This window comes from Dromaius novaehollandiae, chromosome 7, assembly GCF_036370855.1.
Source record: "Dromaius novaehollandiae isolate bDroNov1 chromosome 7, bDroNov1.hap1, whole genome shotgun sequence".
NCBI lineage: Eukaryota > Metazoa > Chordata > Aves > Casuariiformes > Dromaiidae > Dromaius > Dromaius novaehollandiae.
Genome location: NC_088104.1, coordinates 42,326,462 through 42,350,522, shown reverse-complemented (window position 1 = coordinate 42,350,522; position 24,061 = coordinate 42,326,462). Strand labels below are relative to the sequence as shown.

At 44.6% G+C, this 24,061-nt stretch overlaps 1 long non-coding RNA gene across 1 annotated transcript in view; it reads right to left on the bottom strand.

The window, feature by feature from the left end:
• The window catches only part of LOC112995794 (uncharacterized), a 136,289-nt gene extending 112,627 nt beyond the window's left edge, over window positions 1–23,662 (bottom strand). The window contains exon 1 of the long non-coding RNA XR_003262258.2: window positions 23,562–23,662. This is a non-coding gene — a long non-coding RNA (uncharacterized LOC112995794). The remainder of the gene's footprint in view (window positions 1–23,561) is intronic.
• Window positions 23,663–24,061: the final 399 nt, after the last annotated feature.

The following is a 24,061-nucleotide window of genomic DNA, read 5'->3' as shown; positions in this document are numbered from 1 at the left end:
GATAAGCCAGGCAGCTGCAATGCCAGAGGACCACGCACCTTCCCCCAGATTCGAATGGGACAAGTGGACCCAAGCAGTGCTAAAAGCTCAGAAGGGACAGACCTCAAGCCACTGCTTAGCAGGAGATGCTGGTCAAGATCTGTTAGCAGCAAAGCTTTTCCGGATCCCTGCAGCAAAGCATCAATACGTCCAGCTGGACGTCTGCCCGGACCACAGAGCCGTTCAAACGGTGCTGCCAGAGGGGTAAGTGCCCCGGCAGTCTCCATTTCTAACAAGCTTCCCCCGAAGCTCGGGTCCCCCAAAAGCTCTAATAAAAGTTATCTCTGCACCCGGCCATTCAAGAGAGGCAACACTGTGTCCGCAACCAAAGGAAACGGCAGGTCCCTTGCTAGTTAAAAAAGTAATTACGTAGCTTGTTTGTAAAAGCGTTCCCCTGCCAATAGAAACATGATTTTTAATATTATTTTTAAAGAGGCTGCTTTTTAATAACCACTCTATAAAATGAGCTGGGAATAAACACCCATTAAAATCAGACATAGAACTCAATATTAAAGAAAAAAACAAACACCCGACGGGTTTGACTCAGGAAACTTTCTCTGACGTGTTCCCGGACCCCAGAGAGCTGCCTCACTGCGCTGCCTTCTTTACAATGCTTTTAGCGATTCCCCTGCCCCACTGCAACCCTGCTGTGAACACGCCTAAACTGGGAAGGCCAAACTCTCCAGTGATACTGAACCAGGGGCTTTTTGCCAGCTTAGCTGGACCTTCAACCTTCTGCCCGTTTCCCTTGTTTTTCCCCTCCTCCTCTTCTTGCTCATTCTCTTCTAAAAGGAAGGTAACATGAAACAGTCCTTAGATAAAATAAACTCTTGGAAAAACAGGTAGCAGCCACCACAAGACTTCATGCAGGATAGACTAGAGCAGAACTGCAAAGAGGAAGATGTCTGAGAAAAAAATCTGTATTTCTGCACTCTCATGTCAAGCAAATGTCTGCAACTGAAATACAGCTTGTACTTGAGAACTCAAGTAATAATGCAGATAAAGTTATTCTTTAAAAAAAAGTTATTTCCTTAAACAAAAGTCCAGAGAGAAGAGGACAGAAGAAACTTCAACCCTGCTGTGTGAGCAGCGCTCTCCTGAGACGTCTCGGTGCTCGTATCCCTTGGGACACTAGCTCAGATTGGAGGTGGGACAGAGTCAAAGGAAAGAGCTGTTAAAACACTATAAAGATATTTTTCTGGTATAAAAACAAACAGGTTTTAATGCTTTTTGTTCTGAAAACATGTAAGCAGAGTTTTTGTCATTTCAAGCCTTCAAGATTTTTGAGAAGGCTCCCCAAATTTTTACTGCAAATATCAACAATATATTGACTGACTGACAGCAGATGAAAATATTTTGATAAACAACTTTGCTGAAAGTTTTATAACTTAAAAAAAAAATTGTTGCCATAGAAAATACTTTCAACAGAGGCACCTTTTTGTGGAGCATCATCCTTTAAAAAGCCCATTCATTCTCGCACAATTTTTTGGACTGTTGCTACAGGATGAAAGCACCTCCTACTTATTTACAAGCAGAAGTTTGTAAGCACGAGTTCTGGGGCCCACGCAGGTGCACAGACATAAGTGCAGCCTCATCCCTTTTGCTCTGCACAGCCCTGCCTGGTTGCATCCTGATACCCGCTGGATTTTACGTGGGAAAGGATGCTGCTGACAATCAGGAGAGCAAGGTGAGCACCACGTTAACCTAGCAGCACAGCGGCTGCCTGGCCCATAGCAAAGCAGGAGTCAGGCTCGCCAACGCAATACAGCGTAGATCAACCCGAGCATCCTACCATAAAATGCAACCCATCAGCCAGGATGTTACTGGGGTCACTAGGACACTGGGGCAGCGGTCTGGCATCTCCAGGGCTGCAGAGCCGGCAGCAGGGGCTGGAGTGTCCTTGCGGCACACCTGGGGCTCCGGGAGGAACCGTGCCTCCTCTGAAGCACGCTTTCAGCTGCGCAAATAATTACGTTTCAGTTCGCTGGGTGAACTTGAAAACAAGGTATTTTGTTTCAGACTTGTCCAAAAGGATTCAAAAAATTTGAGTATACCAAAAAATAGAATTCAAAATCCCCCCAGTTTAGGTCCAACAAAACATTGCACTCAGTCCAAAAGTAAGAAGATAAAATATTATTTTAAATGTATGTTTTTAGCCAGCAGCACTAGCCTCAGCATGCTACAAAAACATATGTGACAGAAGTGAAATAGCTTCATCTGAAAGGCTTACAAATCAGCAACGGTTCAAATACATAGCAGCTTTCAGCAGGCACGAAAGATTGATGCAGGGCCACCTCTCAGCTCAGGGATGCTGGAGATCTCGTGCCTCCTCTGCCCACGTGCCAGCCTCCCTCTCCAAGTGTCTCACTGCAGCTTGCAAGCTGCTGGTGTGCTCGCCAGCTTCGCGGCTCAAGTATCTCAGGGCAGACACCAGTCCAGCCTAACTTGGCCACGACCCGCATTCAGCAAGTGGGCCACGTTCACCTGTATAACGTACATGAAACAGCCCTCGAAGAAGCCTCTGCTGCTGGATTAGACTACATACCCCCTTTTGGAGAAGAGCCTTCGCAAATACAGAGCTTAGACTCTGTCCAGAGTGGCAAAGCGTTTATGGATTAACCATCAAGACCATGAAGCTATGAAAACCTCTCAGACACAATTTACTGCCACCTGTTAAGATCCAGAGCCCTCTCCCCATTCCCACTGAGGAAGGAGAGGGTCTGGATCCAACTCATGTTGATGCCCCCATCCCAGCTAAGGGCACTGGGAGAGCACAGATGACGACAAGCTTGGTCACCCACGGCAAGGGCTCAACACACATGGAAGTTGGTCCAGAGCCAAGGAGGATCTTGGCCACATTTAAGCTCTTTTTTCCCCCCAGAGACCAAGCGCTGCTCGTTTCAGTGGCTCCTGCCCTCTCTTCTTCTGGAGCAGCAGAGCCAGGACAAGGGGTGCTGGCGGAGCAGGCCCATTGCCTTCCCCTGATGCATGGTCTCTTACTGCTACTTGAAGATGCTCCCTCCACATGCTGTGTCCCTCACATCAGATGTTAGAGGTGATGTAGGTTCTTGCCTAGTGTTGCCACAAGGTTCCTTCTCTCATTCACTGAAAGAATTTGAAAATGAGCTTTTCTTAAAGCCCCTGAAGTTGCATAGTCTGGTTTGCAGAGGAGGAACGACATACGTAAGCCATGGGAACGCTAAACAGCAAAATAACATTAGGCCCTGGAAGGCCAGCTTCGGTAAGTGACTATGTTATGCAAGGGGGAGCATGACTGATCCCAGCCACACAAGACATTGTAAAGTGAAATTTGCCACCCTCATCTTTACTAATAGTAACTTTTTAAGAGAATCTGAAAAGTGACTTTAACTTATTAAAATTTACTTTAAGCAGCAAACATTTTCCTCCTCTCCTGTAATGGTGGAAGAAATGATCAACTGCATTACTATCATTTGCACTATAGCCACACAGCACAGACTAGCCAGTGCCCTGAACGGCTTCAGCACTTTATTAAGCTCAGTTTCAGCAACCCCCTTCGCGCCTGAAGAGCCCTGCGGAAGTCAGTGGGAGTCCATGTGACAGATCCTGTGGCAAGACCAGGGCTTACACAGACAGGGTAGATGAAAGATGACGGCATTAACAGAGGCGCTAGTGTTTGCATTGGCTGACACAGCAAATGCCAGCTCTCATCCCTCGGGTACCGATATCCTGGCCTGACCGTGGCAGTGCAATTCCTGCTACTATCAGGAATATAAGCCTGCCTATAAGTCTCCTTAAAATAGTTTGCACATAAAGTGAAACTGGCATCCTTGGGGCATATAAAACTGTTTAATGAAGGACTGGTTTAAAAACGCCTGGCTATGGCCAAGAATATTTCACCAAATCAGAATAGGCACTTGGCCAAGCTCTTGCTGTTCCAGATGCGTTAATGCTCGAGACTCCTTTTCTGAGAGGCTGCATGACTCAACCGTAAAAACGCACTCCAGCCCTCGGCTCAGCGCAGAGGGTGGAGGAAACAGCCTGGTCCAACATGAAGACACAAAGCCAGTGGGAGCCTGTGCATTGCTTTCAGTGGCTTTGGATCAGGACCTGGGTGTGTTTGTATTCCCAGCACACATTCATCTTCCTCACTGCTGTCTGAGCATTGCATAAGGAGCCCAGAGACCTTCTCCAAGTCTTCCTCGGCCATTTCTGAGCCCTATTTTTCTGGCCTCTTCCTTCCCATCCCTTTGGATTTTAGGTTGGTGATCAAAAAGCAAACCTTTCTTGCCAACAAGCAATATATTTTCAGGTTTGTTTTCCGTTTCATAGCACATACCATAACCCAAATGGCATCCAGCGTTCAACAGTCCCTGCAAACCTAAACCCAGCAGTCAGAATAAGACAGTTAAAAGAAAGAAAGACAGACAAAGTCAAAACAGTAAAATTATGTTGGGAAAGGGTTTTCCCCTTAAACAGATTTATAATAGGCTTCAGCTAATTGATATTTATCTTGAACGTCCAGCAGTATGAAAATGTGACATCATGAAAGTCCGTAACAAGAGTCGTGGAGACAGCACTGTTTGGAAGTTTGATTTAAGGGCTAGATCTGCTCCCCTTCTCAGGCAGGGACTCCTTGTCACTGCAGTTAAGGATCAAACAGAAAAGGCCTCATATTCAATAATGTTAGCAAGATAAGAAAAGACCCAGAGGCAAAGATGACTGATTGGGGAAAAAGTAGTAGGCACAAGGAAGACCAGACACAGCAGGAAAAACAAAGAGGAATCTTCTGCGTTAGAAGATTAGTTACACCTAATCTAATTCAAACTGGAATAGATTGACTGTCCTCAGCTCCCAGATGGAGGGTAAACCACCACCAAGACGCAATATGAACAGAACAGGACAGGTCCTCGGTTAAGGCACGGAGGCACACTCCTAGTGACAAGCTTGTAGCAGTAGCAATGATTTCCAGCACCAATTCAGGCACCTTTCAGGCAGGAATTATCCCAGTTTATAATGTCACCAGACCTTCTCTGCTTAGCAGGACCAATCCTGCAGCACTGCAGTTGTACAAGAATCCTTTTGCACTGGGTAGGTTTCCAGTCTGTTCATATATTAGAGGGTGATCATGCCATAACGATAGGCTCAGAGTATACCTTGCTCCTTCTGCTGCTGATATCCTAATCAAAGATTTACAGCAACTCACACACCAAAAAAGAAAATGTGCCTGTGGTTCTTGGAAGCTTAAAGTTAAACACTTCCTAATAGCATAACAAAAACAAGCAGGAGATTATTCAATGCATCATCCATGGCATTTATTACTATTAGGTCACCCATGCTCACTGGCTGCTTTTCTGAGTAGCCATCAGCAGAGCTTTATTTCCTTCCAAATGATTTCTCCCTCCTTGAGTCAGAAGGGACCTATGTGAAAGAGTCATCTTTTGGAAAAATACAGTAAAATAAAAAGTCTATCCCTAAATTGCTCCTTTTCAACACAGTCTGAATTACGGTAGCTTTTAAGAGTAGCAGAATAGCTCAACATACAAGGCTTCCTTTCTGTTGCAAAAGAGGTTAAGACAGAAAGTCAAAACTTAATGTTTACATCCTTTTCTAGACAGATGGCTGTTTTTCTCCTCTAACCAAATATGTACATCTGGCCTGCCTCCAGTGCCCCAGTGGTGGTGCTGTCATAGTTTACTCCATCTTCTGAAAAAACATAGCTTTTCCCAACATATCAAGCAGGACACTATTTTCCCAAGTCCACCACCTGAGCAGTCACCACTTACCTTTCCAAAATCCCACAGATGCAAACGACAGCATCCGAGCACTCATTACTAGCACTTTCACATCTTCCGATGGCTCGTAATGTTTTCAGCAGTGAAACTACTGCAAATCAGTCTCCTGCAGCTCCTCCTCCTGCTAAGCAGGGCAAAAGGTGTAAACTGCCCAGTTTTCTCAACAAATCCCCCTTCTCCCAGGGCTCAGAACCTTGCTGATAAAGGACGCGAGCAAAGGGCTTTCCATTGACTTCAGCAAGAGTTGGATCAGGCCTAAAAGCTCTATAAGTGTGAGCTTTCTTTGCCTCTAACAAGACTTGTGAGCTTCTGTACATGGAATTTTGCACTTTTTGGTCCAAGCTCGTCAGCCTTGCGCTCTATTTCTGGAAGCTTTCAAAGACATTCCAGGGAGCGCCTTTCTTGAACTTGCAATCATATAAGCTATCTTTACATCCAACCACTAAAGAAATGAAGGCAATAAATAAACAGATCTGCACATTCTACCTTACTTCAGCATGTCATTTATTTTTAAACAGCTCAGACAGCAGCAGGTTATAATCACGATTATGCTGGACTTTCCTAAACGGAGAGATTGCAGTTCTGATTTTTATTAGGCTGACTGAACCATTTGCAAGGGATTTCACCTTGTTAAGTCAGGAAACCTGCCAGCACATGTCTGGGTTCACATTCAGTCAAAGAACCACGTCCATGTCATGCATTTTCCTGGGGACTGTGAGCGTGTCCAAAGCCTGGTCAAGTGTAAAGGAGTCTTTCCAATGACTTCATGGAGTTTGAGTTCGGTCTCAAACACATGCAGAACCACTACCGTTAATGTTGTTCTTGGAACGTCTTTTCCTTAATAATCACACAGAAATGGTTACTTGACCCATACCATCTGCAGTTCTCTAGTTGGGGTTCATTGCTACCTTCTTGACAGCCTCCTCCTAGAAGGGGGACAATTACTTAAGCATAATCATGTCATAATGGTCTAAAGCTTAATTAACACTTTTTATAGCAATAGTTCCACCATGGATCCCCGATCACCAAGGGGGACAACTTGTTATGCACCCAGGTGAGTTCAGGCTGGTCTCCAAAGAGCTCACCCATGTATGATGGTTTCTATTTGCATTAGTCAATGATATATTAGTTACGACTAATGTGATGTTTTCATAAGGAATTGCCTGTCTTTCAGCTCCCCAGAGGGACAAATCACTTCATAAAATGTGAAATAATGCAAATGTGGCAAGCTTTTTTGAAGAGGAATGAAAGGATCATATATACACTGCACAGCTAATACAGTCAGTGTGTATTAATCAATGGAGAGCCATTTGCTTTTCACAGGCAGCCAATTTTATCTTACCATGATACAAGAGCCTGGTAAACTTTGCAAAGGGTGGGCATGTCTATAATGTAAATATTGACAGTTGTGATCAGCAGCTGGGGTCAGCAGCAAAGCCCAGCTGCAGGCACGAGCGATGTCCCCCTCCCAGGTCAATACTGGGGCCAGTACAGCTTAGCACCTTCATTAGAGCCCTGAACAACGGGACCAAACACACCCTCAGCAAGTTTGCTTGATCACACAAAACGGGGAGGAGTGCCTGACACCCCAGAGGGCTGTGCTGCTGTCCAGAGGGACCTCGAGAGGCTGGAGGAACACACCAAGAGGAACCTCATGAAGTTTAACAGAGGGAAGTGCAAAGTCCTGCACCAGGAGAGGAATAATCCCACACACCAGTACAGCCTGGGGACCAACCAGCTCAAGAGCAGCTTTGCAGAGAGGGACCTGGGGGTCCTGGTGGACAAGTTGAACATAGGCCAGCAACGTGCACTTGTGGGCAAAGGCCACCAATGGTATCCAGTTCTGGGCTCCCCAGTACAAGAGAGACATGGACCTGCTGGAGCGAGTCCAGCAAAGGGCCACAAGGATGAAGGAGCTACAGCATGTCTCATGAGGAGAGGCTGAGAGAGCTGGGACTGTTCAACCTGGAAAACAGAAGGCTCAGGGGTAGATCTTATTCTTTATAAATACCTGATGGTAGGGTGTCAAGAGAATGGGGCCAGACTTTTCAGTGATGCCCAGTGACATAATGAGAGGCAACAGTCTCAAACTGAAACAGGAAATTCCACTTGAACATAAGAAGCTTCTTCACTGTGAGGATGGCTGAACACTGGGACAGGTTGCCCAGAGAGGCTATGCAGTCTCCATCCTTGGAGATGCTCAAAACTCAACTGGACATGGTCCTGGGTAATGTGCTCTAGGTGACCCTGCTTGAGCAGGGGGTTGGACCAGATGATCTCCAAAGGTCCCTTTCAACCCCACCAACGCTGATTCTCTGAACATGATCTTGAAAGTTCAGCATTTACACTAATTGGAACTATTTCAGAGTGATTGCTTTTCTCCATTATCATTATAAAAACCCATCACAAGTTTAAATGGCAGGGACAACAGCTCTGTCAACTCCCAAAACACTGAAACTGAGGCTCTCCTTCATTTAAACAGTAGTCCCATGAGTGTATGCAGACAGAAGGATAAAAGGGAAGCTATGCCACTTGATCTACTGGCTAGAAAGTGGGAAGAAAGTGGTGTGTTAACTCAGATTAAGACTGGAAACTGCATTTCCAAAGAACATAAAATCAGTCTTCAGACTGACCAGACCGGAGAAGTAGGTACCAGAGAGCATTCTGCATACCACTGACAACAACTCTAAAAGGAAACCCAAAACCTTTGGTTTTGGCTGCTGTTTCTCTAGACCCAACGGGCAAAGGACAAGTGCTCAAAAACCAGTTGAAAGAAGTTGTCAGGCTGGAACCCATGCTGAAAGGTAACTTCTAATACAGGAAGCCACTTGAGAAATGGAGAATGGAAACAAAGATACGGAAAGATATGTACTCGTAATACCAGCAGAACACCAGAAGGTAAAGCATAAGCTAGCAGGAGAGTGTACCATGGATATAACACTTACTGAAGCACCTTGCCATAACTCCCTTTACAAAGCCATCATCCTTGCTTTCCTTTTTTCCTATAATCCAGCCACAAAGGGTAGAAAAAGCAGCAGAACTGAAAAGTCATCTGCAAGGATCACGCCCAACACCCCTGGCTTCAAAAGCATGGCTCCCACTGCTGCATGGAAGCACAGGTCCTGTTCACATATTGACAGGAATAGGGTCATGAATCTGGGTGGCAAGAGGAAACAAGAGATCACACACAAACACACACGGAGCAAAATTTCTGATGCCTCCATTAAATCTTAAAGCACGAGCGCTCTGGTGAACGAGCAGAGCATATCCTTTATGCTCTTACATGGGAGGGGCTCAGCATCTAATTGTATCAACCCAAAGATGATTAGCTTGTGTTATTAGGTGGTGGCTTTGTAACAGGAACAGAGACAGTCCTTTGGCTCCCACTGTACACCAGCTGAATGTCAGCCCATTTTCAAATACATACAGTGCTATCTCCATGTTGCATAATGGTGTCACGCAGAGACTACCACACTACCTGACAGACAGCAGAAGCTCCCAAGCCTTTTGACTCATAAGCCATGCTGTCACGCTGTGTTATCTCGGGAACCTCTGTATACCTTTACCATTAAGCTTTAAATAGAAAAAAATGCCATGAAGTTGATAGTTCCATGGACCAGCACCAAGTCTTTTCCCATAGACCACTTATTATCATTTTAGCTCAGACTAAGACCTCTGGGGCTGATCTTTCCCCAGTTTTCATTTAAAAGGGTCTGGATTCAGTTAATTCACAGTTAATAATTCCCTTCAATCACTGAAGCAGATGATAGAATTCAGGATTTGTAGGATCTGAATGTGCATGTTTGAGTTAAAAGCCTATTAACTCACAAGCAGTAGCTGACTTGGACATCTTTATGTAGTCTCAGCTACCACACAGGGACAAAGTGTGTATTATCACATGCACTCACAGTGTTAATCAGGACATCCCACATGATATGTTGCCTTGATGACAGATTAAGGAGGACTCTCAAGACCTCTTTTCACCTAGTGATTCACAGACCTGCAGAAATAGTGTCCCCAGCTCCATAAAAGACATCTTGAAAATGTTGCATGTCAGGATATCTTGATAGGCAGGAGGGAATATTTTTGGGCAGGAATCATAATTCTTTCCTGACTGCTAACATCTGTTTGCTAAAGCCTACAGAACTTCCCTGGAGTTTTGAGGTTTATAAACATTGCTTGAAGATGACATACTAAATATTACGAAAATGTGCCTCACAATCCACACCCAAAACCCCCCAAAGAACATTTCATATTTTCAGACTTTGGTCAACAAAACTTTTTTGGACTGTTTTTAGCTCCTTAAATGATGGGTGTTTAATTAAAAATGAGCCCATGCACCAGAGTTGAGAGGGAGCTAGACAGCCATAAACCCACAAGGCCAACTTTGAACTAGATTATGATGGGAAAATAGTGGTTATATCCAACAACATCATCTTATTGGGCACTGTGCTCATTTGTAAACACACTCAACCACCACATGTGGGTAAACAAACAGTAGACGGATATTTCCCATCCCAGACATCCTTGAAAGGTCTGTAATGGTATAGTATACTCTAGTAAGCTGTCACCATTCACAAGGGTGCCTAAGTCATCTTTAAGAGCAATGTCTAATGATTTGATAGCACGTTGCTGATCTCCTGCAGCCAGTCCTCTGTCTAGAGTGACACCTGATAACCGTTCTCCACAACCTGCCTTTCTGCACTAAGTTTACTAAGCTTTTTCTCATTCTTCCACCTCCCATAAAAATCAATCCTGTCCACTTTCATGACTTACAGAGCCTTTTTTTTTTTTTTTTAAACTTAATCTCTCACTTGCTTTGTGTCACCAAGCAGGTTGCATGGATGGATTAGACATCCAAGTTCCTGAGTAGGAACTCAGGTCTTCAAATCCAGGAACAGGCCAGGACCGCTGAAGAAAGGAATCTTTGCCACCCAGGTAACTAGAGGAACTACCCCTTTCTGCTGATAAAGAGAAGCATAAAAGTCTCTTTAAATTTAGATGGTGATCTCTCTTTAAGTATCTAAGAATCCTTACATTTCTTTATATATTTTTCCTAAGACACATGGGAGTAAGATATCTAAGTGTCTTCCATTAATTTGTCTAAAGCCTTTGTTGGATCTTGTGGCAGCAAGTGCCACGCTTGAACCATATGTTGTGGGACAAAGTACCTGCCCTTATTTGTTCTGAAGAATTACCTAATAATTTAGTACAATGCCTCTATTTTTAGATTACAAATGAACAAACCTTGCCTACTGACCTTCTCCCTGTAGGTCCCCAAGTTAAAGACAGTTCCTTGTTGTCTGTCTCTTTTAGGCTGAAAAGTCACAGCATTTTTAGTCATCTTTTCTACAAAAACCATTCCACAGCCTTCATCCTGTGTTGTCCTTCTCTGCATACCTTGTTTTTTATTTTTGAGTCAAACACTGTACACAGTTGGAAGGGGACAACATGCTGAGGATCCATACATTGCTACAAGCTCTGTTTTATTCTCTCTTCCTGTTAATCTTAACATTGTTTGATCTTTTTCCTGCCCATGCTGAGTTGATACTTTCATACAGCCACCTCCGACAGCTTTTACCTAAGGGGGCTTTTAAAACATTCCTACTTACTAGAAGGCAGGCTGACATCCATATGCTGAAATACCAGCCTGGGTCCAAGAGAGACTAGTCATATTAACCAAGGTAATACGGCACTTTCGTATGACAGTCCCCCTTCCCACTGAGGGGCTAGCAGAGTATCTCAACACAACGCTGAGCTGGGAGGCAGACCTAGCTTGTCACCTCAAGACCTGAACGTAGTTCTTGCAGCTAACACTGTCCCCCAGCTGCAGACAGAGCAAGGCTTCACTCTGAGTAGGTAGTGAGGGAATATGCGTATGTATAAAGACTTAATAAAAAAATTAATTTTGACTATTTTTAGGTCAGCAGGAGACCACAGATGAGGAGGCTTGTTCTTTGGCCATGGTCCAGCTGTGCACATTTCAGCATCTGGAACGCTAACAAGCCCAGCTCTATTAAAATGAGCTCCTTATTACTTCGCTTGTGCCAGCTCCCTGAAACAGCAGCCAAAGAGCACTTACCGTAACACTCTTCATAAAAGATGAAAGGACAGCTCAAATACCTGTTAATGTATCTCTGTAAGGTAACCTTCAGGATCTGACTCACTGTGAGGATCAGATAGGCTTGGAGCTAGCGTATGGGAAACTGGCAGAAGGGAGTTACTAAAAGTTTATGACAGGTGAAGGGAGATCAGAACTGGATTAATGAAGTCAGCTCACACTTCTATGGTTCAGTATCATCTCCAGTACTTTGCTTGATTTCTTATATAATGATGTCTTAGCTAATTTAATGCTAGATATCAGAAACACAGAATATCTAGAAAAAGCATTTAGTTCTTTATATACTAGCCTGAGATTCTTCTTTAGCTCAGCTCTGCTGTAGGCACGACTTTCTGGCATTGATTTCTGCAAGTATTTTATGCCCCTTGTTTTCTTCCAACTTCTGAGAGCTGGGTACCTAAGTCCTTCTACAAATCTTAAACTTTCCTGGGTTCCCCCCTCTATAAAAGGGAGCTCATTCCTCCTTTTCTTGATCTCAGTGGTTTACAGCAAAAGCATTTCAAGTGGGAAGCGTACTCAGATGTCCCCAAGCTCAGACTTCATTATTGGCTGGGCTAAACATAGGCTACAAATCGTTATCTTCTGAAAGTATTCAGCAACACAGTAATTACTACAGCAGTAGGCCACAGCGTAAAGCACCATGTCAAACAAGCACAGATAGTCAGTGTAAGAACAAGGGTGAACAGCTGTAGACCATTCTCTCACCCCTTGTTTGAAAGCTTTGAAAACCACCATATTATTAATTCAGCATTATCAACTTTGTTTTACTGTCCTATGTTTTCTAAAATTGTCTGTTTGGTGACTATCAAAACCCATCATGTCTCTTTATTCACCTCTAAAGCTCAAGTATAAAACCTGAATATTTTCAGTCTGGATTCTTTCCATTCTGCTTGGCTGTTTAATAGACATTTCAACTAATGAAAAAAATGAGAACAATCTGAGTCAAAAAACTGGCCTTTTTCGGCATTGCATATTCCAAGGAAAAATTCTTCCAGATTTACGAATTCTTATGGTTTTGACCAGATCCATTCAAAGACAAGAGAAAAGAAAAAACCCTACAGAAGTTAACTCCCTTTCCCTGATAAGATTCAATGCTTCCACAATGTCACATCTATTTGTTCTCCATAGTGTCTGTCTTCCCTCCACGCTCAGTATCTCTTCTTTCACCCATCCTTTTCCCATAAGTCCATGGACTCCATCAGAACACATTGGACTGATTTGAATATGAGTCTTTAGCTCTGATGACCCATGTATAAACGAGCAGTCCAACACTGAATGTGCCTCTTTAACGATCGCTCAATATACCACCAGGTCTTTGGTTCCTCATCCCCTTTTCTCCCCCTGGCAATGAGAAATCACTTTGCAGCCAGGATAAGAGATGGAAGAGGAAAATAAACCCTTTGCCTTGCCTGGGCACGTATGGAGTAAGTAGACAACTTTACCATCTTCCTACAACATAAAGCCTGGGGCCCAGGTTACACAGGTCACCTTCTGCCTTTACAGCTCTAAAAAAGCCATGCTATCCCCCAGTTATAAAAGTCTACTAGGTACAAATTAACATACTTTCATTTCGCCATACATCTGTTGCCTTTTACAACCCTGCTTTTGTTCAGCTTTATGTCAGGACCTCAAACAATGCAGTACTTCTTGTTTAGGGGCAAATGGACTGAGAGTTTTCAAAGTGAATAACAAGCTTGGAAGCTTCTCAGAATCCAGGTTTCAAAGAAAAAAAAAAATCAAACTCCTTTCAGCTAAGTGTTGAGCATAGTTCTCTCCCAATTCATTCACAGCTTTTGAAGATACCGACTTCTCCAGCTGCTATCAATTCTCATCCATAGGACTAAGTAGCCCAAGGCATGTTTGGTTCAATCATAGAGACTAAGAGCTGACGCTGTACCAAGCAGATTTACCCCAAATCTTTGTTACTTCCCACTCTAAGTCCCTCCAAAGCTTCAAGTCAGTGGGGGCACATGTATGCCCGAGACATGGAGGATCAAAGGGTTATGGGTCTTGCACTACAAATGGCTATGGAGAAAGACCAGTGTCAGTGTGGGAAGCTGCAGTGGGAAGCTGCAGAGCTGAGGCAAGCAGCTCTTCTGCCCGGGAAGAGTAAATACAGGCGAGAAAGCTTGAGGACACAAAGTGCAGTGGATTAACCAGCAGGTCTTACGGCTGACCCAGAACAGAACCACACACTACAGCCTTGTTCCCGTTTCTGGGCACTACGCACGTCACGGCTCCCGCACTGCAGCGCGCGGGGCTGGACGCCTCCTCCCCGCCGGCACTTCTGGAAAGGCTCTACCCGAGCCCGCTGCAAGGGGCAGAGCGCTGGGGCTGGGAGGAGGCTTCCATCACCTCGGCCCCCAAAACAGGGCAGACCAAAAAGGATCCTGCAAACCTACCGTAAATACACTGCTTCACACCAGCTCTTCCATGGCTTGCCTAGAGCATGCTGAATGCACTCACTGTATTTGAACAGTGTTTTGGCTCAGCATTTAATTACAGACCTCAGAAGCGGCCACAGAAAACAAGGTGGAGGGGACTCCCTCTTCCGCAGCCCCCCCAAAGAAGAGCATGTTTCTTCCACTGAGCGCTAGCAAAAGGTTAGGCCCTTTTGTTAACGTCTCCCAGACTCCATTCCCAGCCACACTGACAGTATTTATTCGCAAACCCTCACCTCAGCATCAAGACAGAGCAATCAAACACGATAAATATTAACTTTTTAAAAATGAAATCTTAAGAACTAGGGTCTGTCTAGACAGGAAAGGATGAGTAATCAAGCTCTCCAATCAATCCAGCTGCACAGGTTTGCAAGGATATTTGTTTTAGCCTGTGTTTCACTTCTTACTGGCAAGTGCTACCTTATGTCGATATTCCTATTATGCTTCGGCTCAATTTTCTAACCTCAGGCTTACCAGGCCTCTAATGAGAGGTCCCTGCACTTCCAAGTGGCAGTGCCTGCCAGCCTTGCACAGCTCCTCTTTCTCCCAGGCTGGAGAACAGAGAAAGCTCTTTTATACAGATTTCAGCTCTCATCCAGCGAGTTACCTAAACACGTGCCTAGCACATGAGCAGTCCCATCGAAGTCAGTAGGACAGTCATACACATAAACCTGAGAATGCATTTAAATACTTCGTGTATTTATGATTTTAAAACATAACCATGAAGGATGCTTAAAAACGTGATCTTTAACTGCCATCTATCAATGAAAGGTGGTGGTGGTGTGAAAAATCACAGGTGAGTTTACAGGATTAGTGAGCTGATGAGACCTTTCTTAGATTGCAAGCTCAGCTCTGTATTGGATCAGTGATTGAAAGGTCCCTGTCTGATGCCTGAATAAAGGGTAATGAGCTGGTGTCAGCTGGCCGTAGAGGCCTTCTCAATATAAGAAAGTCTATGCTCCACACTAGTTGTTACGTTCACCAGCGTGTAACATAAGAGCCATATTCTAAATGGACAAAAAATAAAGTGAGTTTTGCCATTATGTTAGGTCAGGATTGTACTAACAAAGCTGCACTCCTTCCCTCTCCACTAATTCAGGTCAAGTCTTTAGGGCTCAGGGTGACTACTACAGCCATTAAAGCGTACCAGAAACAGATGTTGAGCAAATACAAGGGGCCAAGGGAATATAAAAACTGCAGCAGCTTATTTTGTGATTAAAATTCTCATTTTATTTAGTTACTGAGCGCCTTGGACTAAATTCACCACTGCAGCAGGGAATCCTCTCCAGTGGGAACCCTGTGCCATGTCTCAGGCAGAGAGCGCTGATTCTGCACATTGGACTCCAGATCCGTGCTCAGCCAGCTCACCCAGCTCCATGCACTGCTGGTCTTTCAAATGGGATGTGCTGATACTCCAAAACTCAGCAAAAAGTAATATTCTCTGGGAGAGAGGGGAACTCAGCCACCCATGGTTTTCAGAGACTCTGCATGCCTTCAGATGCTTGGTGTGCTCAGGAATTTCAAGAGACAGCTTAACAAACACTAAAAACTAGTCTCAAGGCATGCAACCCACAACACCTTTCAGTCTGCTGGGCATCATTTCATCTCCAGCCACTTAGCCCCATCTCTGCACCATCCTTATTCACCACCCCAAGTTTCACTGAGGTGGGCCCAATCCATAGCCATCTTTGTTGACTCCCATTAGATAAGGGCAAAGGACACTGGTCTGAAAGACAACACTCATGTTTCCAGGTCTGCTAAAGCAGCTCTGCAGATCAATAAAAGATTTAGCTTCAAAAAGCTTTGGTTCCTAAACAGGGTCTGGCTCAGAGTGGCTGGCCACTTGGTAGAACTGCTAAAAAATAAGACAGTCATGATTTTCTATATAACTATATAGATTTCTTTTTACATAAGTTTCAGAATTTCTCTTCTATTATTCATGGAATCAGATATTTGGGCAACAGTCCAATTCCCCAAGGTTTCAGTACAATGGACCCTTTCTCTGAGAGCTCATTACAAAGTTTATTAATTGCCCACAGTACTCTTGCTCAAAAGTGTCAATCATTCAGTTGGGATGTAGGAACAATTCCTGATGGCTGAGGTGACTAATTACAGCTCCCTCTCCCCTCTCTCCCCCTGTAATTGTCTGGAGTGAAGCATGAACTGCCCAGAAGCAAATTCATATTTGCCCATCAACTTGCATGGCAGGTGGTCTTCAGTGCACTATGTGCTAATACCTTATTTGCCTGTGCCAGTGGCTAAAACCTACGTGTTTTTGCAGAAAGGACCCAGCCAATAATCCCTATTTTCCTTTTAGTTCCTTTGGATGAGTTCAGCCTATTGTTAAAAAAGGACCTTGGCCTCCAACGAGCAGAGGAAGTGGAAAAGCCCAGCTCTGCCTTTATCGGAGGCTCGCCTGCCCCAGTCTGCGGTAGGTTTGAAGCTAGTGAGTTGTTTTGGATAACAGGGTGGTTGGCTTCTTCAGCTATGGCAGCTTTAGACTCAACTTGAGTGGGATTCAAGATGAGAACAACTAGTAGAAACGAATGGTCAGATAAAAAGCTTTCTCTGGAGAGTTTCCAGTACTGCCACCTATGCAAACTGAACCCTGGCACAAAACCTGGAAAAAATAGTTGGCCTGGATTTGTCATGTTTCCTTAGCACTGTGGGAAGCCTATAACCAGTCCTGTATCAAATATAGCACATACTATTATCATCTCTGTGCTAAATATGACATATATTCCCGTTTGTCTACAGTGATAAATGCCAGCTTAAAAATCCATGCTTAAACACCCCTTGGCAAGGACTGCTCCCGTGTTAGGTGTAGAGGGCCCTATGTCATAGCACACACAGGACGATTAGTGATACTGGCATCAGTTTCCCAAATCTACATCCCTGTGCAACCTCATTTTGAGAAATGTTCTTCAAAAACTGCTGGCAATATGGGAAGCACCTTATTGCTTACTGGTCAGAGCAGGAGGTTTATCTGAAGCACATGGTACTGACTAGTCTCTGGTTCCACCGCTCCTGAAAGGTCCAGTGACTTCTCCCGCAGGAGCTGCCTCTTGCAATGCACCATATAACACCGGTAGCAAGGGCTGACTGACACCGTGCCTGCTATAAGAAACGGATGGGGCCATCACCATTGCTGTTTGAAGAACTGGTCCATGGTCTCCTGCGACCACGAGCTTTGTTACTGTGACCCAAGTGCTACAGTCATATAAGAGGAATTTTCATCGTAACCTAAGAGAGCTGAAAGGACACAGCTAAGGAGGGGGACACCTGGTTCTTCTGGGCTCTGTAGAAGGCACTAAGCCTTTTTAAGTAGTAGAAGCAAGGTGCATTGGCATTTCCCACAGAAAGAGTAACTCGCACTGAAAGAAATACTGAAACAGAAAGGGGACCTGGAGACGAATTGGTGGTTATGTGAATAAGGAAGCAAATGAATAAATGCTGCCTGGGCAAGAGCATGGGTGAATGTGAAACCATGTTTGAAAAAAGTGACAGAGGTCTCCAACGGGGATTTTGCAGAGAGCAGTATTGTCACAGTGCCACTGCCGGACCACCGTTGTAGCCTGAAGACCAGCTGGAGAGAGGAGACTGCATACTCAGCTGCCCCCCAAGACTCCAAATATAAGCACAACTGGTATTATTTTAATGAAGAGGCTAGCCTGGGAATCACCGAAAAAGGAAAATATGCCTACATACAGAAAAGCACAGCTTCCATCCCTTAAACCACACATTGCAAACTGCTTGTTTAACATGGAGACAGCTCTTACCCACACAAGTCTAGCTCCAGAGCTCAATGAGTTTGCGATGCAGGGGAAGCCGGAGCTAGGATCTCAGTTCAGCCCACTGTAACTTAGGACAGGTAGCTACGTTTGGATTCTGAGGCTCTTGAAAGACCAAGATATTTATATAAAAGAGGTTCAGTTCAACACCCACCTCCCCCACCCATTTAAAGGTGGAGAACTAGGTTAGACTAACAGCTCCTTGCACAGTGCTGGTAGCATGATCCTTGCCAGAATGCTGCAGAAAGACTTGGTATATCAATAAACCTCTAAAGGTGCCTGGTTTCAACATGTGCATGATATTAATAAAGACTTTTACTAAATATTTCAGTTTTCCCACCCCAAAATACACCACGAAAATAATTACAGCCTACCCAATCTTCCCATCAACTTTTCAACAGCACATTCAAAGCCAACTTTTTTTTTTTTTTAATCTACACTATGTTTGAACATGTGGGGCAAGGCTCATTAGTAGGTTCTGGTGACTTTGTACTGCTTTGGCCCTGCAGAACTGTTAACAGCACCTTCATAGCACCTTTTCGTTAGTGGAGCAGAGAAAACAGCCAAAATACACTAGTAAACTCTTAGCTAGCATTATATCATAGTACTAAGAAATCTCATTGAACAATAAAAAAAATTCATGCTGATTAATAGAAAAAGCAATCAAGAGTTAGTGATTTGACAGATAATTGAATCAACAGCAGAACTATTTTTTAAGCTACAATAGAAGCATAACAAAAGGATAAAGTATTTGAGGTTAACAGTTAGGCAGCTATAATGTTTGCTATTGCTAAAGGGTTGTATTTCATATAAATGCCATTTGATTTTGGACCCTACATCCCATTTTGCTAGATTAAATTAGGCACTTGAAGGAAAGGACAAGTAGACCCTTAAAGATTCTGGAGCACTGGACCAAGCTAGAGTTAGTCTAGGCACTTAAAGATGCAGAAACTTTGATAAAATAAATAAAACAACCTTCCTCCCACTAAATTTTTGCTTAGGGCTATCTCACTGAAAGCACCTGCAATTTATTCTTCCAAATCACTAAGATTCTTTAAAAGCTATTCTTAATATATCTAGAATAATTTAGTTTTGGTGCATTGCATATACATATAGGGCAAGAAAAGACAAGACATCATTCACTCAGCTTTATAAGCATTTTGTACTTTTGACTCCTGGATGCTCCATGCTAGTTTAAACTTCAGATAGTGTTAAGCATAACCATAGCAAAAAATCCTTATTCTAGATATTTTATATTTTCTCCATCTTGGAAAAAACTGATAGTTCCACTACAAACTCAGTGTCTCTTAGGGTTTAAAGTGTTGATTCCCCAAATTAGTCCAGACACAAGACTGAGGGGAAAGAGTGAGGCCCATGTGCACAGCACTAGCTGCACGCAGAGATGGGATGATGCTATGCAGATGGGAGCTGGAGAGAGCAGGAGCTCTTGGCAAAGGGAGGAAGCTCCAGGGGGGCAGAGAAGGTGGCTAACAGGACAGACGTGACAAGTGGGATGACAACCTGGGACAGACATATTTGAGGGAGGAGGAAGAAGGATCAAGTCTGCAGCTTGTTCTCTTCTCACACCAGTGATACGACTATAGCTGTCCACTTCCACGCACACCAGCTGCAGGTAAGATAAGGACACACAGCAGGGTAACAAAAACCCCAGTCAGTTCTTGGCTACCCAGACCTCACAGCCACCCACAACCAACATACTGCAGCACCTTGAACGTATTACAGCACATGTGGACAACGAGCAGAAATAAGGCGAATATCCAGCATAGCTACAGCAAGAGAAACCAGGAGTGTTCGTTCCATTTACTGGCTCCCACTTCAGTCTGTTGTGAGCTGGCTATTAATCTTATCTCAGACTGTTGCTAGTAATTATGAGTCACAGATATTTTATAGCTCTCAATTTGCAAAAGCTCAACAAGATGTGAAATGGGTCAAGGATTTATCAGCTGCTTATATGGAAAGCCATCATTAGCCTCTCAGCTTCACAGGTTTTATATGCATATTTATGTATACGGGGAGTATATATTTGGCTTGCAGCAAAGTAGGTCACATCCAGTAAAAGGCACATTCTGAAATAAGTTGTCAAGTCAGCTGTTACATAAATTTCCACCCAAGATCCAACTCCCACACCGGTGCCCACTTCAGATAAGACCCAAATGAGGGACCAGGCCCACTGACTGTAGCTGCTGACCCCAACACTCGCTACCCCAGGGTTTTTGAAAGAGTGCCCAGCTAGACGGGAGGGGAAAGCATCACACTACCAGCCTTCTCCAGACAGGTATCAGGTGGGTACAGAGGCCGTACTGAAACTCCCTAAATTCCACTGAAGTCCTTGAGCATGACCTTTTCGACTGACATCTGGGTCATTTCACAGACCAGACTGTCCGACCACAGTCCTGCACGCTACCAGAAGGGCAGGGGATCGAGGAGTCCCACACCCAAAGCCTCCTTGCCATCTCCTGCAGGCCCGTGGTACCACTGCTCTTCCACTACCTCCCTCCCCACGTGTGCACATCCACACGCCCGGGGCACGAGAGGGCAGGAGCCAGGACACCGACTGTCCCCTACAGCAGCTGGGCAGACAGGGAGGGGCGGCAGCGGTTCCCCCTGGGGCACCCACCTCCCCTCCCCGTCTGCAGAGCAGGAGGAAACGCCTGGAGCCTCGGGGCTGGGACACAGGGCATCGCTGCCTTGTCTGCAGCGGCAGCGCTTTCACAGGGGTCAATTCTTCAGCCTGTGTATTTAAAGGCTCAGTAAATAACTGCTCAGCGGACGGGTTTTTCAAACATACTAATGATATTTTCATCAAAAGAGCCTTTTTACAGAAATAGACGAACGAGAAAAAATATTTATTCAGAGTGTTTCTATGGAAGCCCCATTGGCTAGTGCGTTACGGTAGGTGATTATGGTGTTCTGGGGACAGACTTAATGGGCCACATTTATTCCTGTTCCTGAACTAGCGCAGGTGCAGGAGAGAGAGCTTGTACCTTGTCTACCCAGCCTCCGCTGAAGGAAAAGGGAATTTTTCCCCAGCCCACTTTAGTATAGTCCTTTAAAATGCGCAGATTCCCCAGAGCAGAGCATCATCCCCACCATTACACCCCTTACTCATACTGGAGCTTGCCAAAGAGACCAATGGATTGCGAAGCAGCAGGTCCCCCCAAACCCTCCCATCTTGTGCACACACTCAGGCCTCCTTTTGGAAGGCCATGTCCCAGCTCCACCGGGAAAGTGCTCGGTTATGTGCAGAAGATCCTGCAGACAGATCTGCCCCCAGGTTTTTTGGTCACGTACTCTAGCCCCCCACAGAAGTACATCTCACCAGCACAGACAGGACAAGCTTCTCAAGAAAGGAGAATAAGGTTGCTTTAAGCAGCAGCAGGCCATAACCATTCTTCCTATCTACAGGAGAGCTCACTTCTAGTTAGTGTTCCTACATTCGGGTGGTTTTTTTTTTAATGGCACTTTGGAAATTTCCCTCCAGCTCTGCAGTCAGCTGCTTTTAAGTCTGCCTGCAAGAGCAGGCAATAGGAAACAGCATGAAAGGACAGATCCAGTTGGGCTAATGCTCCGAAAACTATTCATACCATGGTCTTTCTCACAGTTGTTCAGATAGCTTGGAATACTATTATTTTTAAGTGACTCATATCACGGTGTACTGTCAGTAAGGCTGTGGCCTTTGTACAGAGCCTTGAGTCCATGCTGTGGAGCAGTTGTGGCAGCTCTCCCCCCCTCCTTGGACATCCAATAAGCAAAGCAAGATGAGCTTCCAACTGTGTTAAGAGAGACATTTAAGTTGGCCACTGACTCCGTTCGCAGGAAGATATGCAGTAGAGCTGCCCAACATATTTGCAGTGAGGTCTGAAAAACTTGTTTCCTTGGTTTTGGAAACAACTCGACTATCACATGTAGTTTGTCTGAGAAGGGCTAAGGTTCTGAACTTTTCCACTTAACAGTGGCTACATGTTGCTTAGCCAAATCCAGTTCCCTTCCAAAAGCTGGGGAAATTGAAGGAAACCCCCCACGCAACATTTTTGGTGCATCCTGCCACTTGCATCTCAAGCTGTGCTTTAAGATTGCAGACAGAGCTCCTGGATTGTAATCCCAGACGGAAAAGGAACTCCAAGGCAGGCAGGCATGTATAGATGCTACTGGAGCTCATGCCCAGCTTGTGACCCGTTCATTTGGGGGTGGTGGTGCATGCTTCCCATATGCTTCTCCCTCTTCATTACTCAAAGAGAAGTGTTGTCCTTTGCTGTGAGCCAGTCCAAGTAGGTCACCTTATCTGGTGACAAGAACCCTGTAACAAGCCACAGAAGTCCCAGCGAGGAGGAATCATGGCCCAGGGAGGGTGCAGCAACACCTGGCTCCACAGCTGAGATAGTCACACACAGCTGATCACTCAGAGCTTGCTGCCAAGTACCTCAGTCTACATTTACAGTGAAGACCCCAAGTGTATACAGCTGTGCAGGTACCCCATCACTTGTGGATTAAAGCTGCTAGCATGGCAAGGCTTCTCTCCTTTCCAAGTGTCCAACAGCAACACACCAGGCAAGCCCCCCAGCTGATCTTTTAGGCAGAGATGACTCTGAAGTGCCCACTGCAAATTGATATTTTTCCAAACAAGATGCCTCAGTGGCCTGAAATCACTTAGAGCAGTAACAAACCCCAGGCATAGAAATGCAGAACAGAAGTTAGTGGGTCTCAGTTCACCTCCAGCCCTTATTTAACACAATCTTTGTAGTAGATTTGTGAGTGTACCATAACTAAGCTAAACTACTGCACAGTGAATGCTAAGTGAATGAGCTGAAGCAGCAGTCACGTGCCAGGTTCAACCCCACTAAATGCAAGTGGGAACTGTGACAACTTGGTTTGGTCCTGTGATCAGCAGGAACTTGTGTGATGTGCTCAAAAGTCAGGGAAAGACACATACCCATTCAGGTGACAGCCAAACACCCCTATAGCAGACTCTTGTAACCAAAAGAAGTTGTAGTGCACTAAGTAGTAGCTCCTCTAAAACTTGTTGGATAGATGTAGCCTTCACACCCACATATACTTAGCCACATGGGTCTTGCACTACAAACTTGCCCAGATTAATGCATTAAGCAGAATTAGCCTTCTTCTGGGATACAGTGCAAATCCCCTCAGAAAAGTATTTCCAAGAAACCTAGAAAAACAGTGGGCCAAATTCTCTGCTGGCCCAACTCCACTGATATCAGAGGAGCAGCAGCAGATAGTTCAGCCATACATTCTTAGAGCATTACTGCTGGAAGAAAATCTCTCCCAGAGGGAAAATGAGGAAAGACAAGAGAAGAGAAACAAGAAAAGAAACATTAACAAATTAGAGAAATGTAGACACTAACAGTCAGCCACCTACCTTTATTTACATATAAGGAGTTCCCCAAATGACCATCACTGCAGACTAGGAAGCCTCTGAACTTCAGAGGAAGTAGGAAAAAAAACAAAGAAAAAGACACAAATGGGGTGTGCTGCTAAGGGGAAGCAATTTCTTGTATTCTCAGAGCTAATGTTTCTTTGTAGAAGACCAAAGCAATCATTACTTCATTCAGCTTATGCAAGGAAAACTCCAGCTCTAAACAAAGGATTGTTAGCAGTAAGTAAAGTTCCATTAGGAAATTGTTCAAAACATTCAAACTGGCACAGCTAGATAATTGCAAAAACCAAAATGCTTTAAGGTTAATGCTGCCAATTAGGACATAACAAGCACCCTCTGTCAAAATGCAACAGCTGGCCACATCAGTATTGCTAGTCTCTTCTGATATATATCAAAATAGGTGAGCAAAATCCATTTCCTCTGCTCCAGTAGAGAAAGTGGTATCATCTTCAGATTTTTAGGGGGCAGGGGCAATATGTTCC